Below are 20,752 nucleotides of genomic sequence, written 5' to 3'. Positions count from 1 at the left end.
GGGTAAGGGGCACAAAGGCATCTACTCGTGAAATCATTGTGGCACTCTATGCTAACTAATTTGGATGTACATTTAAAAAAATAAAAAATAAAACAAGTTAAAAATAAATTAAAAAATAAAATAAAATAAAACAGGATCTCCAGGATTTAACCAGTTAGGACCTACTTCCTAAGATTAGGGGAGGAACGAGCACAAGGCTTGAAGATAGCTCAGCCACCACAAGGCTCTGTTAGGAAGGAGGGATAGAGGGGAAGTTCCGTGAGGGCTGGATGTTGGGTACCCAACCAACTACATCTCTACAGCACACACTCTTACTCACATCGGTCACCACCAGTCTTCCACCGGCTCCCAAATCTCCAGCTCAACAACTTCCAGTGACCTCTTTTCGGTAAGGCAAACACCCGCCCTCCCCTGCCTCCCACACACATCCAGTGTGCCCTTCCCACTCCACGAGAAACACTCCTGCCCTATGAAACTCCTCTCAGGGCATTCTGCGCCCCTGCTGCTTCACAAAATCTAGCAGCCCCCCAGAACACGCTTTTCCGGAGGCCCTCTCTAGTGGTTACCTGCTTCATCTCTCACATCCCCAGCATCCAGGCGTGGGTAATTGCTCTGGACTGAATGTGTGACCCGCCCCCCCAATTCCCAGGTTAGAATCCTAGTTCCCAATGGAAAGGTATTAGGAGGTAGTAATTAGGTCACGAGGGGAGAGTCTTCATGAGTGGGATTAGTGCCCTTCTAAGGACAGACCAGAGAGAGCTTCCTTCCCCTGTCTCTCTGCTCTCTAAAGGGAAGATGCAACAAGAAACATCCACAAACCAGGAAGGGGTCTCTCAGCAGAAACCAGATCTATTAGCACCTTGATCTTCGGCATTTCAGCCTCCAGCCCTGTGATAGATAAGTGTTCATTGTCTAAGCCACCCAGTGGATGGTAATCTGTTACTGTAGCCCAAGCCAAGAAGGCAGTTCCCCTTGCTTCCGAGTCCTGATGTCCCACTAACTAGTTGAAACTCCAGATCCCTTGAGACTCCGGGTCCTATGGCATTGTCCCCCTTCCCTGCTCCTCACAGTTGCCGTCCATCACACTGCTCGTCACTCCTTGTTCGCTAACAATCATGGCACCGAACGGCAGTGTTCCTCTCATTTCCAGTAATGGTGGTTTTACGATCCACCTGTAGACCCCCACTCAAAACCCTCCTCTTAACGGTGACACTTCCTCTCCCATACTCTTTCTTCACCCAACCATTTCTAAGGTCACAGTCTGGGCTTCGGCACCACTCAGATAATCTCTGATACCTACCTATTTTTTAATTTCATTTTAATTTACATCCCAGTTAGTTAGCATATCGTGCAGTAATGATTTCAGGAGTAGAAACAATCTATTTTTTTAAAAGCTCTCTGACTGACAATACCCAGGAAAATGCACACATGTATTCACTTTTTGATGCAGCTAGCTCACTTCTAAGAATCTATCCCAGTGCTGCACCAGCAAAAATATACCAAGATGTAGGACTAAAGTTAGTCATAGCAGCATTATTTGTAACCGTGAGAGGCTGGAAATGATCTAAATTTCCAACGATAGGGACTAGGGACGTGGTTAAGCTAATTACAGTTCATCTGTACTATGGGCTACTATGTCACTGTAAAAAGCAACAGGGAAGATCTGCATAAACAGTTAAAAAGTGATCTCCAAAATATTTTATGTTAAAAAAAAGAAGAAGAAGAAGCAAGGTACAAGATAATGTGCATAGTTTGCTACATGTGCAAAGAAAGGAAAGAAAGTGCTATGGTGTGTGTGTGCGTGTGCGTGCGTGTGTTTGTGTGTGTGTGTGTGTGTGTGTGTGTGTGTTTATCCAAAAAGAAAGTGTCTTAGTTCAGGCTCTCGTAACAAAAACACGATCCACTGAGTGACTTAAGCAGCAATCATTTATTCCTCAGTTCTGGAGGCTGGAAAGTCCAAAATCACCAGAGCCAGAGTCTGGTGAGAGTCCACTTCCTGGCTTGTAAACAGCTGCCTTCTGGCTATGTCCTCACATGGAAGGGAGAAGGAAGAAGCAAGATCCTTCACGCCTCTTGTTTTAAGGACACTAATCTCATCATCAGAGCTCTACCCCATGACCTAATTACCTCCCAAAGGCCCATCTTCAAATACCATCACATTACATTCATGTTAACATATGAATTCTAGAGTAATCAAACATCCTATCCATAACAGGAGGGAAGCAAAAACTAATTTTTAAAATGGTTAACGATAAGGGGAAAGAGAGAACTTGGGAGATGGAATGGAATTTTGGAATCATATAAATGTTTCATATAATTTTTAAAAATAAGTTAATTCAGGGGACGCCTGGGTAACTCAGTTGGTTGAGCATCCGACTTCGGCTCAGGTCATGATCTCACGGTTTGTGAGTTCGAGCCCCGCGTCAGGCTCTGTGCTGACAGCTCAGAGCCTGGAGCCTGCTTCGGATTCTGTGTCTCTCTCTCTGCCCTTCCCCTGCTCATGCTCTGTCTCTCTCTGTCTCAAAAATAAATATAAACATTAAAAAAATAATAAGTTAATTCAGGGGCACCTGGGTGGCTCAGTCAGTTAAGCATCTGACTTTGGCTCAGGTCATGATCTCACGGTTGGTGAGTTCAAGCCCCGCATTGGGCTCTGTGCTAACAGCTCGGAGCTGGAGTCTGCTTCAGATTCTGTGTCTCCCTCTCTCAGCCCTTCCCCCACTTGTACTCTGTCTCTCTCTCTCTCTCTCTCTCTCTCTCTCTTTCAAAAATAAATTAACAAAATACATGAACATTAAAACATTTTTACATAAGTTTATTCAAAAAGAAAAAAAAGCATCTCTGAAGGTAAAAAAGAAGCTTAACCAAATTAACTTACTGTATATAAGGTTGGTAGAATAATCATACAGAAAAGAAATATTTCAAGTAACTCAGAAACACAGTGTTTTGACCACGCATCCCTATAAGGCCATATAGGGAGCTATATTCTAAAAAGCAAAATGAGCAAGAAATCTTAAAGTGTACATAGCAGTTTCATTGTTGGCAATAAACTTGGACTGTCTGTTTCCTATTGCTGCTGTGACAAATGACCACAGATTTAGCGGTTGAACCCAATGCAAATTTCTCATTTCATACCTGTACGTCTGGACACAATTCCTGAGAATCGTGAGACACAATTCCTCTCCATCTGTGAGCCTATGAAAGTCAAGAAACAAGTTATCTGCTCCTAAAGTGTCACAGAGGGATAGGCATAAGATAACAGTGATAGACATTTGATTCAAAAGAGAAGAAAATGGAAGGGAAGACACGTGTCCCAAGCTATTTCAAAATCCAGCCGGAAAATTTGTTCCATGGTCTGGGATTAACCCTTTCTGGCTCATGTCCCCACCCTAGGAAGCAGCTTTCATTTCTTTTACGAAGAATAGCACATGTTTGCAGCCCAGTAGTTTTATCAGCTTGTTTCTTGCCTGTAGAATTGGGGGGGCCCAGCTGCCTTCTTTCACATTGTACTTTGTACCTTTCCGTCTAAGCCGGCGGTGTTTCTGCTGGCATAAATTTGCAAGAGCTTTGTGGATCTGCTATGTCTGTCTCAGGGATTTGCTCCATTAGACAAGAGGCTTCCCCTACAGAAATCTCCTGGACAATCCCATCTCTGTTCCTGGCTTCTGAGGCAGCTGAGGGGTCCATGAGTCACACACCTTCAAGGCTCCTCCGTATGACTGGATACTCTGAACACTGATCCCTCCAAGGCACTAACAGAAGGTTGTTCATCCACACCCTTCCATTTCTTTCCAGAGCGTGCTTCCTGACAGCGCATGTCCTCATTTTAACTTCTTTGGTGTTCTGAATAAGCTGAGATTTCCCCAAATTACCAAGCTCTGGTTCCTTTTTGCTTAACCTATCTCTTTCCTCTTACATTTCATGATAAGAAGCAAGAAGAAACCAAGCCCCATGTTGACCACCCTGCTGAGAAATCTCAGCTGAATATCCAAACTCATCATTTGCAAGTTTTGCTTTCCACAGAACTGTGGGACACAGTTCAGTACACTTTCAGCCGATTCCCTTTTCACCAGCTACCAAGAACGTGTTTCTCATCTCCACCCGAGCCTTACCGACAGCTCTTTTAATAACCATGTTTCTGTCGATGGTCTGCTCCCGATGACCCCGGTGCCCTCTGAGACAGTTTACCCTGCTTCTCACTCCCTTCCGAGTCAGCGCTAACACAGCCATTCACATCCATATGTCTATTAACAATCTATTTGATGCAATCTAGGTGTATTTTTTTCTATCATGCTCCAAAAATTCTCCCAGCTTCCAGCCATTGCCCAATTGCAAAGCCACTTCCACACTTGTAGGCATTTATTTCAATAGTTCCTTGTGTCCAGGCACCAAAATCCGTGTTCACTTCCTACTGCTGCTATGATAAACTACCATGGCCTAAAACAATGCAATTATCTTACAGTTCCAGAGGTCAGGAGCCTGAAATGGGTCTCACCGGCTTAAAATAAATGTGTTAGCAGGGCTGTATTCCCTTCTGGAGGTCCTGGGAAAAACCTGTTCTCTTGCAGTTTCCAGCTTCTAGATGCTTCCCACATTCCTTGACTCATGGCTCATTTCCACCTTCAATGCTGACAATGGCCAGTCTAATCTTTCTCCTGAGCTCTCTCTCTAGGTTGGATGCTTCTGCCTCCCTCCTCGCCATTTAAGGACTCTTATGATTACCTTGGGCCCACCTGGATAACCCAGGATACTCTCCTTGTTTTAAGGTCACTTGATTAATAAACTTAATTTTTTTTTTTTGTATAAATGTTTATTCATTTTTGAGAGAAAGTGTGGCCAGGGGAGGGGCAGAGAGAGGGGGGGACAAAGTAGCCTCGGCACCAACAGTAGCTAGTCCAACGCGGGGCTCGAACTCACAAACCATGAAATCATGACCTGAGCTGAAGTCAGACACTCAGCCGACTGAGCCACCCAGGAGCACCTAGTACACTTAATTCTATCTGCAACCTAAATTTCCCCTTGCCATGAAACATAACAAATTCAGTTTCTAGGGATTGAGACACAGACACGTTTGGGGAGTGGGGGGTGTATTATCCTGCCTTCCATAGTCAGTATTTTTATTTTGAAAGATACGCACATATATATGTACACACACATACAAACACATATTAAGATAAAACAAATAAGTAATTATAGTAAAGTTATAAGGAATCAAACTGATTTTTAGCATATGATAAAAGAGATACAGATATAAACTCAGAGTTAAGTTAAAACCCTGTATGGCCAATAAGCATATGAAAAAATGATCAACATCACTAACCATCAGAGAAATATAAATCAAAACCACAATGATATATTATACCCATTAAGGTGGCTACTATTTAAAAGAAAGAAAGAAAATAACAAGTGTTGGAGAGGATGTGGAAAGATTGGAACCCTTGCACACCATTGGTTGAATTGCAAGATGGTGTGACCACTGTGGAAAATGGTATGGGGGGGACTCTCAAAACATTAAAAATAGAACTCCCATATGATCCAGCAATCCTGCTTCTGGGAATAAATCCAAAAGAAATGAAAGCAGAATCTTAGAGATATTTGTGCAAATACCAAATACCTATGTTTATAGCAGAACTATTCATTATAGCTAAGAGACAGAAGCAACCCAATGATCCATCAACAGATGAGTGGATAAACAAAACATGGTGTATACATACAGCGGAATATTCTTCAGCCTTAAAAACGGAAATCCTGGGGAGCGTGGGCGGCTCAGTCAGTTAAGCATCTGACTTCGGCTCAGGTCATGATCTCACGGTTGGTGAGTTTGAGCCCCGTGTCGGGCTCTGTGCTGACAGCTCCAAGCCTGGAGCCTGCTTCGGATTCCGTGACTCCCTCTCTCTCTGCCCTTCCTCTACTCGCTCTCTGTCTCCGTCTTTCAAACATAAATAAACGTTAATAAAAAATTTTTTGTGAAAAGAAGGAAATCCTGTCACATGCTGTAACATGGGTGAACCTCGAAGCTATTGTATTAAGTGAAATGATCAAGGCCATTGTGTTAAGTGAAATGTGACAGTCATAAAAACACAAATAACAGACGGTTCCTCTCATATGAGGTGTGTTAACTAGTCAATTCATAGAGACAAAGTAGAATGGTGCTTACCAGGGCCTGGCAGGAAGGGGGGATAAGTAGTTATTACTTAATGGGTATAGAATTTCAGATTCGCAAGATAAAAGAAAGTTCTGGATCTCTGTTTCACAACAGAGAACAAACTTAACACTCCTGAACTATACACTTAAAATGGTTAAGATGGTAAGTTTTGTGTTATGTTCAAAAAAATTTTTTACGTTATCTATAAATATTATCACAATAAAGAAAGCACGAGAATCAAGTTTCTATCATTGTTTTTTTTTATTTTTTTAATTTTTTTTATTATGAAATTTATTGTCAAATTGGTTTCCATGCAACACCCAGTGCTCATCCCAACAGGTGACCTCCTCAATGCCCATCCCCCACCCTCCCCTCTCTCCCACCCCCCATCAACCCTCAGTTTGTTCTCAGTTTTTAGGAGTCTCTTATGTTTTGGTTCCCTCCTTCTCTAACCATTTTTTTTTCTTCCCCTCCCCCATGGTCTTCTGTTAAGTTTCTCAGGATCGACACAGGAGTGAAAACATATGGAATCTGTCCTTCTCTATATGACTTATTTCACTTAGCATAACACTCTCCAGTTCCATCCACGTTGCTACAAAAGGCCAGATTTCATTCTTTCTCATTGCCACGTAGTACTCCATTGTGTATATAAACCACAATTTCTTTATCCATTCATCAGTTGATGGACATTTAGGCTCTTTCCATAATTTGGCTATTGTTGAGAGTGCTGCTATAAACATTGGGGTACAAGTGCCCCTATGCATCAACACACCTGTATCTCTTGGGTAAATTCCTAGCAGTGCTACTGCTGGGTCATAGGGTAGGTCTATTTTTAATTTTTTGAGGAACCTCCACACTGTTTTCATAAAAACCCTCGAGAAACTCGGGATAGAAGGAACATACTTAAACATTGTTTTCTTGTAAACTGTATTTCAGAATAACCAAATAATTGATGAAAGTTCTTCTTCATAGAGGAATCACAGCTAGTAAATGCAGAAGGAATGACAGATTTAGAAAAGAACAGTTTCACATCCCCAGAAGAAATAACGAATCTAGGCAACATACCAGGACACAAATCTTGAAGAGAAGTTTGTGGGGAAACTTTGTAACAGAGACACCAGGCTGACAGCTCCTGAGCCAACAGTTCATTCTTAACATTCGAAGAACGAGACAACTAGATATTACAGAATCCCTAATGTGACGTCAGAGGAAATCTATGTGTAAAGTACACTTGCTAGAGAAACACAGAAGAATAAAATCTAAAAATGCCTAGATGAACATGGTTCACAAGATCACAGGGAGGTGACACCAGCAAAAATGGCAGAGTGAGGATCTCAGAAAATTCTCTCCTCTATAAAATAAAAAATCATCAGAACCAACTTTCTCAGAACTCTGCCAATCAACCTGAGTTTATTACTAACAGAGCATTTATTAAATCTAGCTAAATCTCATTAACAACAGTGAGCCGGGGGTGCCAGGGTGGCTCGGTCGGTTAGGCATCAGACTTTGCTCAGGTCATGATCTCACGGGTTCGTAAGTTGGAGGCCTGCGTCCGGCTCCCTGCTATCAGCACCAGCCGCTTCAGATCCTCCGTCCCCCCGTTTCTGCCTCTCTCTCGCTCTCAAAAATAAATAAACATTAAAAAAAAAAAACCCAACAGTGAGCGTTGTGGCATTGCAACTTGCCCTCACCCCTTGTCCCACTCTCCAGCTCCAAAGTAGTCTTAAAAAATAAGAGACACACTCCCCCCCCAACCTGCAGTGAAAAGTCGCAGACTGTCACTCCGCCAGAAGGAACAGAAGAGGGTTGAAGCCCTTTCAAAGCCACAGCCCTAAAGAACGATCATTTTTTGACCTGTCTGGTTAATTCTTGGAAGATCCCACTTACAAGGCTATCTGTAATTGACCTGACTCCGTGCTTTCCCAGTGAAAAAGAGTAAAAAGCTTTTTTCCCCTGGGGGGACATTGAAAATTAAACGCAAATGGTAACTTCACACTACCTAGGGTGGTAGATAAGAGTCGAGCAAACATCAGGCTAACCAAAAGGCTTAAAAGGAAGAGCTGGCAATGAGATATCCGTAGGTGCTTTGAAATTCTCATACACATTCCTGGGGATCTGGAACATCACGTGCATGTATAGGCTGTGCGCAGGCTCAGGAAAGGCCGGAGAAGGCCCTGAGCTCTCACCTCTGAGTAACTCTAAGATCTACCCACACAGGTGAAGGCTTAAGGAAGGGGTGTAAGTGGTCTGGTTCAACACGTACCCAGAGCCCCTTGGCAAAGACTCGTTTCCAGGTATTTAAAACACTCTGTCCAATCGTTAGTTAGCCGACCACTAACCTAACCACACAGGGACTTCAGTGGCCACTCTTGACAAAGAATACAGACTTCACGGAATTCGTTCAGAAAAGTCATTAAACAAACAACATCTGCAACAAGCAGCAACCAAAACCAACACTGGGGAGGGGGCTAGAAATCAATTTCCAGGCCTGCTACATTGTGTTATTTTAAATGTACGGCTTTCAACAACAAAAAACTATGACAGGTGCACAGAAGCAAGAAAGTTGGACCCACACACGTGAAAAAAAGGCAATCAGTAGCAACTGCCCCTGAGGAAACTGAGATGATGAATTTATCGGAAAAGACTTCAAAATCAGCGAGTTTAAGTGGAATGAAATTGTTCAGCCACCAAAGGAATAAAGTACCGAAACATACCAAAATACAGATGAGTCTTTAAAATACTATGCTAGGGGCGCCTGGGTGGCTCAGTCGGTTAAGCGTCCGACTTAAGCGTCCGACTTCGGCTCAGGTCATAATCTCGCGGTCCGTGAGTTCGAGCCCCGCGTTGGACTCTGTGCTGACAGCTCGGAGCCTGGACCCTGCTTCGGATTCTGTGTCTCCCTCTCTCTCTGACCCTCCCCCGTTCATGCTCTGTCTCTCTCTGTCTCAAAAATAAATAAACATTTAAAAAAAATTTTTTTTAAATAAAATACTATGCTAAGTGAAAGAAGCCAATCACATGATTCCGTTTTAACGAAATGCTCAGACTAGGCAAAGTCTATAGAGGTAAAAAGTAGATGAATCATTGCCTAGGACAGGGGGTGGTGGGTATGGGGGAATGGGGAGTGACTGTCTATGAGTAGTGGGTTTTTTGGTGGAGAGAGTAAAGAGATTGCTCTAAAAATGAATTTGGTGATGGTGCACGCATCTATGAACCTGGTAAAAATCATTGGATTGTATTCTTTATTTTTTTAATGTTTATTCATTTTGAGACAGAGCGCGCACGGTTGAGCAGGGGAGGGGCAGAGAGAGAGAGACAATCCTAAGCAGGCTTCCCACTCAGCATGGAGCCCAACACAGGGCTTGAACTCACCACCCTGAGATCAAGACCTGAGTTAAGATCAAGACTCAGATGCTTAACCGACTGAACCGTCCAGACGCACACACCCCTCCCCCACTTGTCATTTTTACTGCTTTCCTCATAAAGTCCTGTTTTGTCTGCTATTAGTACCGAAACACCATCTTTTTTGTTGTTGTAAAGATTTGCCTGGATTTTAACCCTTTCGTTCCCACCATCTAGTGCTCCTTGATTTATGTGTGTTTCTCATAAACAGCATAGAGCTAGACTTCATTTATGTAATTGTTGCTTTTGCTTCAATCTGGAAATCTCTGTGTGTATAGCTTAGATGACTATTAAGTGACCATCATTTATATATTTTTCTGATGGTTGCCATTACACTGGACTTATTTCTACCATTTTATTTTGTGTTTTCTATTTACCTGCTTCCTCTTTGCTTATTTTTTTTTTCTCCTTCCCTGACTTCTGCGAGATCACACATGCTTTCTTAATTCCGTTCTTCACCCCCACCTGTTTGGAGAACACATATTTTCATTCAATAAGTAGTTATCTTTATATATACTTCTCATTTTCACATGTTTCTCACAAACATCTAAGCAATATCTGTATCCCCTCCTTTTTTTTCTTTTTTTTAAGTTTATTTATTTTGAGAGAGAGAGAAAGAGAGAATGAGCAGGAATGAGTGGGAGAGGGGCAGAGAGAGGGAGAGAGAGAATCCCAAGCAGACTCTGGGTTGTCAGCACACAGACAGACACTGGGCTTGAACTCACGAACCACGAGATCATGGCTTGAGCTAAAATCAAGAGTCAGACGCTTAACCCACTAAGCCACCCAGGCACCCCTGGATTGTATTCTTTAAATGGGTAAATCGTATGGTACCTGAACTGTATCAATAAGGCTTTAATTTTAGAAAATAATAAAACTATGCAAAGAAGGGCACCCAAGACGTGACCACACAAGGGAGAGTTGTTTCTTGGCCAGATGCTGCTCACCCAGCTTCTTCACACTTGAAAAAAAATTCTTGAAACTGTAATTATAGGCCCCTGTCTACTTCAACTTCACTTTTCAAGAAATGGAGAAGGACCACAATAACCCCGTGCTCCCATTCAGTCTCAGCCTTAATACTCTAGCTGCAGGTGCACTGAGGGGGGTATCACCTGCTAGCTCATTTAAGTTGCTGCACGGAATTAAAACGAAAACCAGCAGGCATTTACTCAGTCTTTCAGTATTTGCTGGACACTTGAAAACTCTCACAACCAGGAAGCATGTGGATTAATGAGCCCAGAGTCAAAAGATGGTCAGTGGGCCAGTCATGACAAATGACCCAAGCCGAGTGGGGACCCAAGGGTGGACAGAACAGATATGCTCCTGCCCTCATTCAGCCTCAAGTCTAGTAAAAGAGGCAATCATGAGCCACGTGCTCAGCCCAGGGGAGGACCCTAAGGGACAGTGACAATACTGCAGGAGCTCCTGAACGAGAGGCCACACAAGGACTAGGCAGTTGAGAAGGTCCAGATGCCCACTGGCAGTCTCCCATGGGACCGGAGTGGGGTAACGTACTGTTTCTTCATCTGGGTGATGGTTACACAGGTGTGTTTACTTTATAACAACTCGGCAAGCTATTTACCTGTGATTTGTGCATTGCTGTCTCCATACGTTATGCTTTCATAAAAAAGTTACTTGAAAATATTCCGATTCAAATATTCCACTGGAATCAAACGTAGACACCTTTCTGCATCTCTCTATGGCGCCCACTTCCTCTCTAACTATGGCGCCCACTTCCTCTCTAATGCAACTCACTCACTCCATCCTCATTCTCTATGCTCTAAGCTCACCAGCCTACATTTGGTGGCAGAAATGCCCAAATTGCCCTGGCCTGAGAATCTTCTACAGGCTTTTCTTCTGCCTGAGGTGCATTTGTCTGTTCTTCGCGAACTTCATATTTCTAAAAATCCAATCTCAGTTAAAATGGCATCCCCTCAGAGATGCCTGACCTCACCGCTCTACCTACATTGCCCGGCGCCCTGCGTGGTCCTGTCACAGTGCCCTGTGCATGTTCCTCATTGCACTTTTGTGTCTTATCACCCGTCTCCCAGGATAGACTATAGTATCCATGGAAGCCAATGCTGTAGCTCACTCAACATTTTATCACCATGCCCAGTAAAGTGTTCGATGTGTAACACTTGAAATAAGTGTTTGCAAATGAGTGAATAAAGAAACAGAAGGCAATGCTCAACCCAAGAGGGGAGCAAGGACATGGCCTTTCAGGTGCTGTGGCAAGACAATAAGTGAGGTGTGTTGGCAGAATCTTGTGGCCCCCATCTAGTCACCCTAGACTAGCAATACTGGGAGATGATGAATTACAGTTACTCCTAGAGCCAACCTTTCAAGGGGAAGGTTGAATGGTATTAAATGCATTTAATAGCACAATGAAAGGAACAAAGCCCCTGTAATTCCCACCATCTCCTTACCCCTACCAACCTGGGGAATCGGTGGCATCACAGCATCTTGATTCTTAACACAATGGCACAGGGGCAGTTCTGGCTTGTCAGAGGATGTGACTGTCAAAGCATCTTTGTGTGCAGGTGTGACGATGCTTTTCCCACACAGCAGGGACAGACTGCAGGCTGTAATTTTGCCCTGGCCCCCTATTATCAAAACCATACCATTCCTCCCTAACCTTAGAGTATATCTAAAAGTACTCCCCTCAATGTACCAGGTGCAGCCGGGGAAGGTCTCTTAATGCCAAAGGAGATGTTTAGAAAGTAGGAAGAGCTTAAATCAGCGCTGGTCAGAGAAAAGGCCAGCACCCCTGGGTCAGCCCTACACCAGTAACCTGCCCCCAGAAGGAAGCCATTGGCCAACCCTGGTGGCCTACTCTGACCAGCCACCTGCCCACAGTCCAACCCCTCACCTGAGTACAGCCGAACCCTCACTCTGTGCACAACCTGACCCTCACCCTGCCCACAACTTGACCCCTCAGCCTGGCCTCAGATGGACCCCTTGATTCCAGGTACACACAGTCTTGCCCTTCAGTGTACATCTTATTTCCTTACCCATACTGTGAACTTTCTGGGGCAAGACACCAATGCCTCCTGAGAAACTGAATATACAAGTGGACAATGACCAGACCATATATGACAATAGACCCCTTACCCACAATCTCTAGCAACCAGCCCAGGAAGTCAAATGCCCACAGCAACCGGCCTAGAATGGTCAGAAATTGCTCAGTGGCTTCCAGCTTCTTTATTTCATGTACCCACGTCCAACCCAGGACCAACCAGGCAAAGGCAAATATGCTTCCCAAGCAGTCACATAAGATGCCCCTCTTCTAGCCAGGCTCCTTCCAGGGTCCCCAACAACCTCCAGTCACTGCAGGCGTGCCTGAAGCCTTCCTTTTGATGTTTGCTGTAACACTTTCCCGCTCCCTGCCTGCCTTGAAGTCCCTGACAAATGCAAATAATGGTCCCTTGCTATGACAGACTCTGAATAAGCAGTTTCTGTTTGTTCTCACCTAGGTGGTCTTCCTTTCTGTCCAGTTTTCCTGGAGGTCCCAACAAAACACTGCAGCCCCAGCCTTTGGCCAGGTGCGTTATATGCTGACAACGTACTCGTGACTTCAAATCCACACCAGTGTGGTGAGTCAGCACTTTGGTCTGAACTCCCCTCTCTTTGCAGTGAGTCCTTAGCTACTTATTAGCAGCTCAGGGCCCAGGTTTTTTGGTGGTGTCTCCTTTGTTTGCATTCTTGGTAGAATTGGGCCATCCCTCTTCACCTCTTTGGCTCTCTTTTATGCTTCCATTTTATGCTGTTCTGTTAAAATTCTTGGTCACAGGAAGGAGAATCACAGGCCAGAGCACAAGCAGAGGCCCCCTGTAGACCTGTAGATCAAGCGAGCCTCACAGAGCATTGAGTTTGTAGTTCTCACCGCACTAGAATCCGTTCAAAGTGCTGTGGGTCACCAATAAAGCTAGATAAGGTTCCTCTTCCATCTCAATACCTTGTCTAGACAGTCTTCTCTCCGGTTTTTCCGAAAGAGCACAAATTGTCAGGTCTGTGTTTAGAGACAGTCAACTGTCAGGACAGGAGGTCCTAAGACACAAGGGGCCAAAGCATGACGTCTCTACCACCCACTGCCAGCTCTCATGGGGTCATCCAAGTCCTTTCCTCCTCCAGGAAAACCCCTGCCTCTAATTTGGATGTTAGAATCCAAATTCTCGTACCTGTCTTTCTAAATGGCCTGACTTCACCACGGATCATTTGGGGGACTCTGGGGAACACGTGACTTGCACACAATTGTTCATGTGACAGAACTTTAGAAAACAAAGGGAAGAGGATATTTCGATCAGCGTACAGAGGTCCCCAAAGGAAATTCTGACTTAAACACTGCTTCACTGGAAGATTCTTTGGCCAAAGCTAATGAATAATTTGAAAACTTAAGTAACAGCAAACAAGCCTCTGCCTTTATCTTCCCCCTCCTTGCCCTCCAGTTACTTCCCTAAATGCAGCCCTGCCTCTGCCCCTCCACACCGCCAGTGACTCCTCCCTCCTCCTCCCTGCCACCCCCTACCCTTTCCCCAACAACTCCAAAGATCCTTAAATGCCAGTCACTGCTAAAGGCTCATGCCTACCACAGGCCAGGTATCCAGACAACTGTAGTATTTAAACCTTGGACCAGAACTGAATGAATAACTACAACGAAGGATTTCCCTAAACCCAGAGAGGACCAGCAACTATTCATAGAGGAATGTAGAATTCTTCTGGGAATTGAAGAATGTGACCCAGGGTTACCTGAGCTATTATCAATTTCACACACATTGCTCCGAACCTCACTGCTGAATCCCGGATGACAGAAGTTAATGAAACTGACCAGGATCTCTCTTACCACCGTAAACCCCACGGTCAAAAACAGGCCCCCAAAGTAGAGCAAGATCCCCCAAAATCCACACCTGAAACTTCTCTAATAAAAGTCTGTTGGGCCGGGTGCCTGAGTGGCTCAGGAAGTTGAGCGTCTGACTCTCGTTTTTGGCTCAGATCATAATCCCAGGGTCGTGGGATGGAGCCCCGCATCAGGCTCCACATTGAGTGTGGAGTCTGCTTGGGATTCTCTCTCCCTCTCCCTCTGCCCCTCTCCTCTGCTTGTGCATTCTTGCTCTCTCTCTAAAATTTAAAAAAAAAAAAAAAAAAAAGTGTTGGGCCACAATTCTAATCATGCAAAAGAAGAAAAGCTAGGCTATGGTGCCCTGTTGTTTGCGTTGCTGTTTGTGTTGCAAACACCAATCTATGTTGGTGAAGGTATTTTGCAGATGTGATAAATGTCTACAGTCAGTTGACTTTAAATAAAGGAGATTACCCTCAATAACATGGGTGGGCTTCATCCAATCAGCTGAAGGCCTTAAGAGCACAAACTGAGGTTTCCCACAGAAGAAGAAATTCTGCCTCAAGACTGTAACATCAAAACCCTACCCGGGGCACCTGGGTGGCTCAGTCAGTCGGTTAGGCAACCACCTTCACTCAGGTCATGATCTCACAGATCGTGAGATCGAGTCCCGCATCGGGCTCTGTGCTGACAGCTCAGAGCCTGGAGCCTGCTTCGGATTCTGTGTCTCCCTCTCTCTCTGCCCCTCCCCCATTCAGATTCTATCTCTCTCCTTCAAGAGTAAATAAACATTAAGAAAAAGAATTAAAACCCTACCTGAGTCTCCAGCCCACTGGCTTGCCCTACAGATTTCAGACTCAGGACTGCTACTTCATTCATCTCTCACCTGAATTTATAGCCTGCACTACAGATTTTGGTCTTCCTAATGCACAACTGAGGCAATCAATTCCTTTAAAAAAAAAAAAAAAAATATATATATATATATATATATATATTCAAATACATTTATCACCTATTGGTTCTGCTTCTCTGGACAACCTGTTACAGCCCCTGCAGATCAAACAGTTAGAAGACCTACTTCCCAACTGACCACCTTTATTAGCAAGGATACGTGTAGGTATTATAAGTAAAAGGCACACTGGTAAAAGATCATTCCATTTTACAAAAGAAAAGTCCCTCCATTTAGGTCAATGAGGGTGCTCCAGAGAAGGAAGAAAACACTCAAAATCCTGCCTTATCCATAAACATCCAATGTAAATGATTGCACATAGCGATGGTCACCGTTAACAATTCTTGGTAGACCTAAGTGCTACGGTTTATACAATAAACCTTCTTTGTTCAACTTCTTCCTCAGAGTAAACACACCACCCAGGTGGCAGATATTTCAAATAGCTCACGGAATTTCCCTGTCCTCCAGCCCGTAACGATAACCCTTGGGCCTTGACTGAAAAACTTTCCTTCCTGCTCTGTGTGAGGCCCCTGCCAATTTAGTAGAAAAAGATATATTTGGCCAACAGAATTGTGACACGAAGCGTATACCAGAGGGACTCTTTCTTCAGGTTCCAGAGGACTTTTCTGCTCATAATCAAGTCGGGTCTGTTCTGGGTATGCCTTTACCTTCTCCTTTAGATTTGATGCTTACACCCGAAAAAGCCCTGGACACCATTTGTGACTCTCGAAAGGAAATGCTTTGGCAGCTGGATGCCAATCTCAACCAAGGTGTATTCGTTTCCTGTGGCTGCTGTTACAAAGGAAACAAACCAGTGGCTTGAGACAACAGGAATTTATTCCCTCACAGTTCTGACAGTGGAAGCCCAAAATTCAAGATGGTGGCAGGGCCACGCTCCCACCAAAGTCTCCCGCGGGGGATCCATTCCTCGCCTCTCCCTGCTTCTGCTGGCAGCTGGCAATCTGTGGCCTCCCTTGGCTCCTGGTCTCTGTTCTCTTGTCTCTGTCTTCACGTCGCTTCCTCCTCTGTGTATCTGTGTCTCATCTCCCTCTGGCTCACTCGTACCAAGATACTTATCATTGGGTATAGAGTCTACTTGGATAATCTAGGACGATCTCCCCATCTCAAGATCCTTAACTGAGTTGCATCTGCACAGACTCTTTTTCTAAAGAATGTAACATTCACGGGTTCTGGGGATTAGGAGGTGGACACATCTTTTGGGGAGCCACCAGTCAATCCACTACACAAGGTTATGAAGCTAACTAAACCACCAAAGAATAGGTCTCTGGAGGGATTCAGAGAGGCCCTTCTAAAACACCAACATTTAGCTTCTGATTTTCAAAAGGAAGAATGGAGACCAAAAAAACAATCTCTTCATAACCTTTACTCACATAATCTCTGGCACTCTCAAGGTGGCCAGTTGGTAGAACCAGATGATTTCAAATGGATATTAGCTGAATGAGTCATCAGTGTTCCTCTGCTACGTATGTGCAGACCCAGAGCAGCCTTCTGCCCAGATCAGAGCACTCGCTGGGCCCTGTGGGGTCCAGTGACCACCTTCCTTCAAAGGCCCGAGGCCCTAGACGGCAGCCCAAGCCAAAAACTACAGGAACATGTCAGACGCGTTCCAACCCTGGGCCCTTTCCATTCCCTTTTGGGAGCAGGGACATGTACCACTGCAGTCCAGCTCCTACTGGTGCCTCCCAGAAGCACTCCTCCTAGAACGAAGGTGCCCGCTCCTGCCCTAGACAGACCAGGCTCCCTGGAATGTAGGAGTCCTCCCTAGTTACCTCTTGCAAAAGGCTGGCAGTCAGGGACAGAGACATATGCTCTAACCCTCGACAACACTCAGAGGTGTGCAGTCCTTCATGCTTTGACTCATTCACCGGTTTCTTCATTTGTCGATTCACATGTTCCTCCACCGACTGAACAAACTCCCTGAGCAACTTCAAGAGCCCAGGCTTGCACTAGCTGCTGGGCACAAAAAGACAATTATGTCAGTCACTGGAAATCCCAAGAAGGCCACTGTCTCCAGATACCACAGGTAAACAGTGAAATTACAAAGTACTAGAGAGGAATAAATCAAAGACAATGGAGACCCAAAGGAGGTGAGTGGGATTTTTGCAGATACTTAATCCCCACGTGGGACAGTTATTACCACCATTTTACATTCATGGGGGAAATGGGGGATCAAAGAATCAGTGACGGGGACACCTGGGTGGCTCAGTCAGTTAGGTGTCCGACTTCAGCACAGGTCATGATCTCACAGTCTGTGAGTTCGAGCCCTGTGTCAGGCTCTATGCTGACAGCTCAGAGCCTGGAGCCTGCTTCGGATTCTGTGTCTCCCTCTCTCTCTGTCCCTCCCCTGCTCATGCTCTGTCTCTCTCTGCCTCAAAAATAAATAAAACCATTTTTTAAAAATTAAAAAAAAAAAAAGAATCAGTGACTAACCTACAGAAGAGAGAAGAAGGGGGAATTTGGTAGGAGCCCAAGGGATAAGGCATGGAGAACACTAAAGTGGGGAAGGCCAGTCTCACTTCCTAATTGTCTTCCTGGGATACTTGGGATTTTTTTTTGCTTCCTCCATCCCTCTGTCCTCCAGGGAATCATTATCAAGGGAAATCCTCCTTTTTTCACTGTCTTTTCTCCCGCAAATCTTGGCCCAGGAGAAAGGAAATGGAAAATGGCTGTGGGCCATCGTATTTGTGAGCTGGAAGGTTGACATCCCAGCAGGAGCTGTCTCAGCCTCCCTAATTGGGATTGGAGTCATGCAACCCTTCCTGGCCTCTCCAGTTGATTATAGGCCACTTCCTCTCAGTTGACCGGCCTATTTCAATTCTGTGTTAGGAAATCTCCCTCGTTAGCATTTGCTGCTCTGTTTGAGGGTCAGAGAATTGGTCAGGTTAGCAAAGTTTTATCCCTGGAACTCTCTCATCTTTCTTTTCGTTTACCACATAAGATTCTTATGGACCGTCTTCTCCTCTCCTGGCATTACACACAATGGGTAATCTGATCTCAGGGGCTGGATGAGATAGTAACTTTGTATGTCACCTCTACTAGCAGGTACAAAGAAAATGTGATGTAGTGAGAAACACTGGTTGTTGGAGTTAGGAGATCCAGATTATAAGGTAGACTTTTCGGCACTGATAAAGGAAGGTGAGAGATTCCCCATTGGCAGTGGGTGGATTCCACTCTAAAGGGATCGCCAACTCTCCGTGAAGGTTAAAGCAATGCTAGCTGAGTCTCCACTGCTCACTTTGATTCCCCTTGTGCATTCCCAGAGCTGAGTGAGTTGGAATTCTCACCATCACCAGTTCATTCCCAAATGGTATCCCAACTCTCACCTTTTTGTAGCAGGCTGTGCTGGAAATGTGCATGGTAGGATTGGTCAGAAAGGAAGAGCCACATGAAAAGCATCCACTGGGTCTGGATGGAGTGTTAGCTGGGGTTCAGAGCAGCCAATCTACTTACTCTTTTCACAATCCATCCACGAGGCATTGCCTAACTAATGCCCAAATCAAGTCTTCCTGGGACTCTTGCTGTCCTGCAGCACAGAGAGACTGGATGGTCATCAAATTCATTCCCTTTTCCCTGCGCAGTTGGCTGAACCACATTTCCCCCTTGCATCTAAGTGGGGGCATGGGCTTGGACAGAAGTGTTGTGTGTGGCTCCTAAAATGTCTGCATAAGCTGCCCCAGTCCCCTCTGTTCTTTGGGCAGCTGGTCGTTGACAATTTAGAAAAGGTCTCCAGGATCCTGGAGAATTTCCAGGCTCCGGGAAAAAGTGGAGCCACGCATTGGAAGGAGCCTGGATTCCTGAGTCGCCTCATAGAGATCTGTCCCTGAGAGCTGCCGACCAGGTACATTCACACTGGATGTTGAGTAAACAAGAATTAAAGTTTCATTGCACCAAGCCACGCACACTCGGGGGTTGTTTATAACAGCTTTTAACCTACCACAACCAATCTCTGCCCCACTCGGAAAGTTTTCCACCCCAGTGGGTCTTCCAACTTTGTATGGTATCCTGCTTCTCAGCTTATTTCCTCTCCTAAGGAAAATTTAAAAATAAATAAAAATTAAAAAGAAAGAAAGAAAGAAAGAAAGAAAGAAAGAATGAATGAATATCTCTTAGGAGCAGAAGCAAGCACAGCTGCAAAGCAAACACCAACTCCAAGGGTCTGCAGAGCCGTGGGCTGCTTGCCAGGCTCTGAGTGGGGTATCGTTCTATTGGCTCCCGTTGCCAGCCTCTACCATTTCCACTGTGACGGGAGATAACAGCCACTAACTTCCAACTCCCCTAATTTTAAGCAAAAATTAGCATAAATAATCAAATCATAACTGGCCTCAGGGCGCCTGGGTGGCTCAGTCAGTTGAGCGTCCGATTCCTGAGTTCTGCTCGGGTCATGATCTCATAGTTCAAGGGACTGAGTGCTGCATCGGGCTGTATGCAGAAAGCACGGAGCCTGCTTGGGATTCTCACTCTCCTTCTCTCTCTGCCCCTCCCCCACAAATGCATTTTCTGTCTCTTTCTCTCAAAATAAATAATAAATAAACCTTTTTAAAAAAATCATAACTGGCCTCAAGTTCCCTGCAGGCTCAAGGGATGGGGCTAGAAGGACAGATTACAAAGTATCTCCTTCCGGCAGACAACATCCTTTCCCCGGATTCTCCCTGACCCACGACCACCAGGAGGTGCCAGTCCTGAGCTCCCAGCTCTGCTAGGTTGAGGGTGAGGGGAGGTAGCCTTGAGGCCTCCCCCCCTTCACCCATTGCCCCTGCTGACCACAGTATGTATCTGGGGCGAATGGCACAATTAGGGGGATCAGGAAGGCTGAGGTCATGGGTCAGTCAGGATTATAGGTCTGGTGGTAGCCAGGGGTACAGTCAAGCGCTGGTAAGCTTAAAAGTTAGGCTAGGACTAGAGATCCGTTTGCAGCTGGAGAATAGACTGGATGTCCATGTTCTTCACAGGGACTGATACCGGGAAGTGGCAGCTTTAACCGGGTCTCCCAATGATATGTATGAGTTTGCACCCTTTCAGATTCCACTGCTATACGGGGAGGGTGGGGGGGAGTAGTGGAAAAGAGTTCCTCTGGATTTAGATCTTCTTTGAAGATTTCATTGGAGAGAGTCTCCCGGACTCAGATATCAAACCAGAGAAAACTTCTCCTCCTCCTAACTCTTAGGAACGCTTTCTGCTATTTGAATTCGTGAGCCCCAGAATGGCAGGGACTTTGCTTTATTCAACATCATAAGCATCAATAAGGCAACCGTCATTACCTTGTGTTGAATGAACGAATAAAGGCTGGTGGGGTGGGAGGGAACTGGGGGCTGCTGGTCCCCGAAAACAGGATACCTATCAGGAACACCTTCTCCATCAGCGTTCTCTCCCATCCAGCATTCTGACTCTGAAAGTGACAACT

At 45.0% G+C, this 20,752-nt stretch overlaps 1 long non-coding RNA gene across 5 annotated transcripts in view; it reads right to left on the bottom strand.

Annotated features, from left to right (window-relative positions):
* LOC106980159 (uncharacterized) overlaps nucleotides 1-13,177 on the bottom strand; it is a 42,413-nt gene extending 29,236 nt beyond the window's left edge. Inside the window, exons 1-3 of one of the 5 annotated variants that reach the window (XR_008289195.1) lie at nucleotides 13,017-13,177; nucleotides 9,925-10,012; nucleotides 3,136-3,195 (exon numbers count right to left, since the gene is read on the bottom strand). This is a non-coding gene — a long non-coding RNA (uncharacterized LOC106980159). The remainder of the gene's footprint in view (nucleotides 1-3,135; nucleotides 3,196-9,924; nucleotides 10,013-13,016) is intronic. The other 4 variants (XR_008289193.1, XR_008289192.1, XR_008289194.1 and 1 more) reach the window with 4 other exon arrangements.
* Between the last annotated feature and the right edge of the window lie 7,575 nt (nucleotides 13,178-20,752).

This window comes from Acinonyx jubatus, chromosome A3, assembly GCF_027475565.1.
Source record: "Acinonyx jubatus isolate Ajub_Pintada_27869175 chromosome A3, VMU_Ajub_asm_v1.0, whole genome shotgun sequence".
Classification (NCBI taxonomy): Eukaryota; Metazoa; Chordata; class Mammalia; order Carnivora; family Felidae; genus Acinonyx; species Acinonyx jubatus.
The sequence above is the reverse complement of the archived record's forward strand: the minus strand, read 5'-3'. Positions and strand labels throughout refer to the sequence as shown.